This window comes from Drosophila erecta, unplaced genomic scaffold (genome assembly GCF_003286155.1).
Source record: "Drosophila erecta strain 14021-0224.00,06,07 unplaced genomic scaffold, DereRS2 tig00000000-arrow-pilon, whole genome shotgun sequence".
NCBI classification, from domain to species: domain Eukaryota; kingdom Metazoa; phylum Arthropoda; class Insecta; order Diptera; family Drosophilidae; genus Drosophila; species Drosophila erecta.
The window spans coordinates 24208199-24216369 of NW_020825194.1; positions in this window are offsets into that span (position 1 = coordinate 24208199).

Below are 8171 nucleotides of genomic sequence, written 5' to 3' on the forward strand. Positions count from 1 at the left end.
TCATGAGCTTGGTCGCCTAGTGGCTTGTCAGCACACATTACTTGGAGGCCGAGGGTCCGTGGTAATCGTGGCCAGAGCCGATCATCCAAGCGCATCATCCACATCCGGTACGCAGTTCTTTGTGTCTTCGCTGCCCAGTGATAACTTTTCTGGTGAGTCGTTGACTGCTCTTGTCATATTATCGTGTTGGCTTGTCAAAAGCGCCAGGCAATTATGGACTGGACTTTGTGTGGGCCACGACTGGATGCTCACATATTTACGAGGCTTTATGGCCGCTGTCTTTGATTAATGGGCGACAGGCGTGGAGACGCTGGCCAAATGAATACTAAATTCGCTGCCCGCCACATAAAGGCGACATCAATTAGCTCTCGGGCATAAATACATTAACACAAATCGCCGAGCATTTGGAGTGCCCATTTCCATTCCCGTTCCCGTTCCCGTTCCCATTCCCATTCCCGTCCAGAAACGATGAGTATACGCTCCGTGTGCCCGCTTATCGCCGCTTGTAAATGTCTCAACTATTTGTTAAATGCTAAAGCGACATGGTCATAATGGAAATGACAACTTAACAGCAACGACGCGGATGGGTATGGCAAAAATGTTAAGAGGCTCGGTCAAGTGGCCAGGTATCCAACTCCGTCTCCATCTCGGTCTCCATCGAGACCCGACCTCCTGCTCCTCCTGCAGCTGGAGCCTTGCCGTGATAACTGTATTGAGAGTGTCATTAACATTTTGATTTGGTTGGCTCGCAGTCCCAGCGCCACTTCAACTCTATTATGAGCCCCGACTGCATTTCGCTGGCTACTTATCGCCACACCAGACATGCACATCATTTGTTAAACAAATGCACAGAGCGGAAAAAGGATGCATTTTAATGTTTCGTTGTTTTTATAAAGGAAATGCAATTCAAGTGCATGCTTTCAAGAAATTTTTGAATTAATTAATCGTACGCATCATTATACTACATGTATATTATAGTGCGAGGTTACCATTTTTTCATTTAAAGGTAATAGTTTCAGAACTATAAGCTTATATTGAGTAATATCCAGCCTTTAAAAGGTTAAAAATCGTGTTTTATAACGTTACGTTTTGTCATTGAGCTCCTTCTGTGCAAAACCAAAAAGTTTCCAGTGCAGAGTCACCGTCCATGTTGATTCCTCTTACCCCTTTCAATTGTGCGAGGCAATTAATCAGGTCGCTGTTTTCGCATGCAAAATGAAAACACCTTTTTAAAGACATCAGCATCAGCATCCGCACCAGCATCAGCGGCACATGGAGCAACAAGAACAACCACAACGGTGTCATCAATCAGCTAAAAACTTGGCACTCCGGAGGGCGGAGCAGGATCCGTGTGGCACTTTTCGTTTGGTGGTGGTGGTGGTGGTGGTAATGGTGGTGTGGGTGCAGGCAAAATTAAAAAGCGTCAATTTGTCACACGTGGTCAGCTTTGGACCGGACAGGACCCAGTCCCCATCCTCCGGCTGTCATTAACAACGGTTTTGCGGTTGAGTCTTTAATTGCCCCCGTGTTCGGCTCGAGAATCCGATTTGGAGTTACCAAGCTGGCACAGTTTTACTGCCTTCTCTTGGAGAGTTATTAACTGCGCTTGCGATCCATTAAGTGGGCAATTGGAGGACGGCGACGTCGGACTTGGATGGAGTGTGGGTGTAATGGAAGCTGGCCAATCGCAGTGTCTTGGCAACGGAAAATGGTATATGAGCTGGCTGAAGGGGCTACTTTTGAGGGAGGGGTTCGACGACATCTCACGCCTGCACAGACATTCATCAAGCTTTGTCACTCAGCCGTCGATGTGGCACAAAGATATTGGTCCGAATGGCAGTTTAGGCTGCCCCTGTTTGAAAGCCCTTTCGAATTGTAATCATAAATATTGCATTTTGACAAAAAAGAAACACAACAAATGTAGTGGTTTTATGCTCACTTTAATTTGAGTCGAATAGCATTTTGATTTATGCAAACATTTCACAGCATGGAATGTTAAGGTGTTTCAAAAACACGACTTCAACTGTTTAATGTTAAATAAAAACACCATTTTTATGCACGTACTTCGAGTTACGTAGCCAACAAATGAGGGCCATCGGAAATGAGCCTATACCCATTTGGGAACCCGCTGACTCAAAGTTCATCATTCTTCTGCTAATGACAGGACGGCCATTTTGAAATATTCAAGAGCCAGAGGCTGGCGCAACTCCGAGGTGGTTCTATCGCCATTAGCCGCGGACTGCAGTCCCACTCACATCGTGCAACTCCCACTTGGAAGAGCTCTGGGACTCGGCGGAGGAGCAAACAAGTTTCATTTGTCAGTTGGCCAAGGCGATTTTCTGGCGCAGACCGGGCTGCAGACCGCTGGATGCATTGCCCAACACCTGGACGAGGCTTCCCGGCTGAGGCCATTCGAAATTAATGAACTGTGATTCACGGCCCTCCCCGCCTTCCACTTTCTCTCCAGACAATCCCGCTTCCGGCGGAGCTTTTCCATTTCCACCGAAGTGCATTTCACATGATGAACGACCCAATCCCGGCAATCCCGGCCATCCCGGCCAACCCGGCATCCTTTTTGCCGTTTTTAATTGTTTTGGGAACAGACGGCCAGCTAGGATGAAATTTTTCATTTGTTATACCCGGAACGGGAAAAGAATGTCAGAAAAGTAGAAAAAATAAATGGAAAACGCTAATTTGCATCTGCAAAGCCATTTGAAAAATGATTTTTGATTTTTGGTTCATTGTCAGTTGCGAACTTTTTATAATTTCTCATCGACTCATTTTTCAGCGCCGTCCCAGGTGAATCGAATAATAAGCATGAGTTCCCAAATTAAATATTAAACACCTCGGCCAGAAACTTGTTAATGATCTGCTCGAAGAAATAAACACATTTTAATTAACATTTAAAATGCGTTTTAAGCAAAAAGCTTTTAAGAAATCGGCGCCATAACAATAATCATAACAAAAGCACAAAACAAAGTCGCTCACAGATCGATGCATCAAAATATGAGCGGTGGGGCACGGAACGAAAAGCCACTCCAGGGGAATCTCGACCCCGAGTCCCTCAAGTTGGTGCACTGAGAGAACTCAGCTGATCTCCAGTTTCTGCCTCAAATAACTCAAGTCATTGCAGTTCTCAAAGAAAGGGTGAAAGGTCGAGGAAGTTTCTTCGAAACACTTTAAGTCCAACAACTCCTTTCCTACCTATTATCTCTTGATAATCATATTCTCTACAGGGATTTCCAAGCTCGGTTGCACATTTCTCGCAGTGTAGGCTCGGTCTCAGCCTCAGCTCGTTCATTAACAAGCGCGTCAAAGTGATAAGAGTGCGAGGGGCGAGGGGCTGGTCGGCGGCGGGAGCGGGAGCGGTAGAGAAACAGGTCACAATGCTAATTGATTGCAGCGACGTCGCCGTCGACGAGGCCTTACCAATAAAATTATTGAAGCCACCGCCAGGAGACACGCATTTGAGTCGAGTCGAGTCGTTTCGGAGTGTCGATAAGCAAATTGCATCCCAGAAGATCGAATATGACTCATGCCCATTGCATATGCATTCAGCCGAAATGCATATATTTCGGCACGCGGGCAGGTAGAAGGTCCCAGGTCCCAGGTCGCTGGGAAGTCGGGCTCGGGGTCGGAATCGGAATCATAAAAGTTCCCAATGGCCGGTCTAATGCCCTGAGGGCCTGAGCAGTGTGTCTCAACAAATTAAGCAATTAACTGGGGTAGTTGAGATAATCGTGCTGTGTAGGGAGGTGTCCGCTTAATATTTGTAGCCCGATCGCGGCGATTAAATGCATTTGGCCAATTTGTATATGCAAATCACGGTGAAACGGGTTGTAGAAGCTTTGATTCGAAACCAGAGTCAGGAAAGACATCGAGCGACACTTTTCGATCCGCATTTGAAAGCCACTTAAGTGTTATAATTTGCTTTCAAATATCTAATGTCTGCGCGGCATCTGTGCCGTCGGTGGAGGCATTTGTTTAGCCATTTTATGGACGCCTGAGTCCAAGATGGCCTAAACGAAAGTTCCGAGTTGCCAGCACCACGGTTTTGCTCGGCTTTTACGAGCGTGTCTTATTTAATTATTTTTATGTGGCGAAACGATAGTAAAACTTGAATATTTTCCTCAATGTGAAGCTAAAAGAGCTGTTATTATTAAAATTAGTTCAATGGACTAACATATTTTGGAATTGGGCTGTAGAAAAGAGAGTTTCTGCTTGTTATGGAAACAAATTTAACCGCATACCAAACACCGTGCTGTTAGCTAATTAATTTTTGGCATACAACGGATACGCACTCGCCGAATTTATGACCCACATATCACTCACCCCCTGCAAAACCAACCCCTCCGCAGTTTCAATCCCAACCCGACAAGGCACTTGAAACAATAAAAATCATGGCTCCCCATTGCAAAGTATCCATAAATTCGGGAGCTAATCGCAGGAGAGTGCGGGAATTGTTCGTAATCATACGAAAATTGCCTACAAATGAACTGCTTAACGGTGTGTCGCCCATCCAGACAATCGCAATCAGAACTCCCACACAATTACCCACAGTTTCCCCGCAGAAAACCCATTTAACACGACCCAAAACTGTGCCAAATTCGCGTTTGCGGCCCAAATCCTCGACTGGAACTGCGCACGGGCATATTTAATTTATAAAACGGCTAAAACAGCACCCACCAAATGGGCCAGAATTCCAGGAGGCGCGTTGGTGAAAGGGGAAAGTCCTGGGGTGAACGGAGGAGAAAAGTCTTTTGTGCGCCTGTGAGAAGAAAATGCGTGAAGGAAATCAGTTACTTATTAAAAATGCCCATATACATGCAACAAACATGAGCTCATGTATTTGTATATGGTTACATCAGCGTACATAAGTGGCAGAGTGCGCTGCATAAAATCAGTAGCTCCTCCTTGGCAATCCAGGGGATTGGAGTGGGTGCGAAATTAATTAGAAGCACACTTACGGTCAAAGCGCAATAAAAGGGGCTTTGGAACCCCCATACCGTTTCTGGGTGGAAAATTTACGAAACGAACTTTTTACATTAAGGACCTCGTTTAATTGAGCTGCTCGTGGTCCTTTTTATGTTAGGACAGATTTTAGTGTCATTTCGTATTGCGATATCTTTTCCTACTTAAAATCATGTTTTTTATAAACCAGTTCGACTTAATAACAGTACTAACAATAGTTAGAGTGTTATTAGGCAAATACTTGAGAGCAGGCTGTAGGCCACTTACTCGACTTTATTTCCAAATAAGTTGGAAAGAATCACAATCGTGATTCTATGGAATCTGCAGGCTTAGTATCAACAATGTAGCGCTCTTAGTTCCGGAAATCTCGACTTTTATGCGGCCAGAAGGATATGGACAGATCGACTCGGCTAGTGATACTGTACTTACCGAGCCAGAAACACTTCCTTCTATCTGCTTCAACGAATAGGGTACACCCTTTTACTCTGCAAGATTTGCTCCAACAAATCTTCTCCTCTAACAGCCGCAAGAACAAAGAAAGAAACCACAGTTGCTGATTTTAGGCGCTCGTTTGAGCCAAATTACCAGAGACGTGGGGCGCCGTTCTCATCTCCCCGTTCGCCATGAAGTTGGACAAAGTATAGACACCACACACACTACCACACCTACTTCGGGCCACAAGTCTGATCAATTATTGATGCGTTAATTTATTGGTTGGCAAATTGTGTGGCCAATTGGCTAAAACAAAAACACACGCATTGGGCTCTCCGACCATTTTGGGCAGCCTGGCCTAATCGAAGTCAAGTGTGGACAGACGGATCGAGTTTCAAAAAGCAATCACGACGGCCTTGCTCTAGAACGGAGCTCAAGTTCGATTTCACCAAGGGAAGCACTCTCCTTGCGTTGAGGGAAATCACCAAAATGAACCACCCACATTTCGGGATACTGAAAGCAGTGATGGCAAGGTTCTATTTAGTGAGATACTAAGAATGTTCGGAAAGCTGTTGTAAATACGATTTCAAAAACCTAAAAGTTTGAAAGTAGATACTTTTTTTTGTGAGTCACGGTAGAAAGGTGTTCGTTTATATGTATTCTGTTTGAGTAGCTTGTGAACCATCACTACCCGTACACGGCGATATCTTCGGTATTCATACAAAGTCTTCCCGAGCATGTGTGCATTTTAGATGCCCATAAAGGCAAAACTGTCACCAATAATAGCCGAGCCCTGACCGCACATAAAGTCCTTGCTGCGCCGTCCTGAGCGGAAGTGAGACAGCTGGCTTGTGCCAGAGAGGGAGCGCAAGAGTTGGCCATAATCAGTATTGGCATTTTAAGTGACACTTGGTCTGCAGAGCTCGCCACCCCCCGGCAGCTCCGCTGTCACACCAATCTGGACCACATCCCCGCCCCGCCAGCGAACCAAAGTCGCGCCGTGCTCCGCCATTTGTATATGAGCCAAATAAAAATGCATACCAAATGAGGCAGGCAGCACTGCCAGGATTTCGAGCGGCGGAGCGACTCCTGGGGCGGTATTATTCGGAGGCACTTGCGCAAAACTTTGCTGCTGAATATTCCATGAAGTTGCCAATAAAGTCAAGTGGCAACAACTGAACCGGAGGCTGCACCAGTTACAGTGCATACACTGAGGCGATTTGGGGCATTTATTCCGGTTAAGTTGGGAAAATGTAGTTTACACTTTTTAACACATTGATTTTCCGGGTTTCTTCAACTCTGAAACGTTATAGTTCCCAAAGAGTTATAGTATCAATCGCCTGGTGCGACAGCAAGAACAGCTGTCCATATCCATATATAGCTGGGCTTATTGGAGCTCCAACTAAATATATTAAGGGGTAAGTTAAAAATCATATTTTAATTATGGAACAACTCGCTAGAAACAGGAAAGTTGACAAACCGTAAACTGATTTAATGTTAATTGAATTTCACGTATTTTCTGAGAGACACAACTCATCCTCCCAGTGATTGTGTAGATACACTTAGGCTAAGTTCTGTTCTGGTTGTTGCTGTTTTGTCTGCCACCCGACTGCAGTGCGCTGCTGCATACTAATTTTCCACCGCCCATCGCCCACCGTCATCTCGTTCTCATCTTGGCATCGGAACCACCACCACCACCACCAGAACCACCAGCAGCCTCCTCCTCCTGCCCTGCATGAGTGCGCTGTGGTGGTCTGGGCCTCATCATTTCGTATTCATACCAAGCACCAATTCCTCGTCGCTGCTGCCGCTGCAGTTATTGTTGTTGCCTGCTATTAAGTGAAATAAAAGTAAAAATGCAATAAAAATGTTGGCCGCCTCTCGTTTTGCATTAAAATTGCATTACAATTGCCGTGGAAGGGGCGCAGTTGTTGCCGTCTTTGTTGCCTTTATTGCGGCAATTGTTCCTGCGTTGTTTCTGCCCAAATGAAATCCAATTAGCCGACTACAAGGCCTACCAACAGCAACAATGTCATTGCGAGGCGGTACGAGGAGAAATGGAGTTCGCCTCGTGACTTTTTCCAGAGTCCTTTCCACTGGATGTGGTGTGCGTGTGCTTTGTGTGCCTTGTGTGCCTTGGCAATGGAATATGCAGTAATTGCCTTTCTTCATTTTTGGCCATGATTTTTTGCGCGTGTCTGACACAGAAACATGGCCAGTTAAGTGCTGAAATGAATATTTACAGCCGTTGCTTCTAGCCGTTACTTACTCGGCTTAAATGCCAAGTGAACGGTGTGATACTGCGGCCCGCTCTCAAGTAATTTATGTTTCAATTGCTGTATTATCAGAATGTTGGAAATAATCAAGTTGTGATTAAAGATAAAGATCATTTAGATAATTGAACATAGCAGAACAATATACAATTGCTAGCATACGCGTATATAGGAACATTTCTGCAGTTTAGAAAGACTGTGATCACTTCCTTAAATCTCGGAATAGTTATCTAAGGTACAATATTTGATCATAAGGCAAGCGGAATTCAAGTTACTGGTAACCGAGCTACGAAAGTAGAGGGAAGGTAACCTTACATTGGTGCAATGTAGATATTATTTTATGTGCGATAGCTAATGCGTAGTAAGGCATTCTCCAAGTAATCGTAGATAGGATTTGGGATTTCCATACCATCGCCGGCTGGAGGGGTTCACAAGTGTAGCTCACGGCACATTCCACATCTCGACGCTATCTCGGGTAATGAAAACGGAGTACGC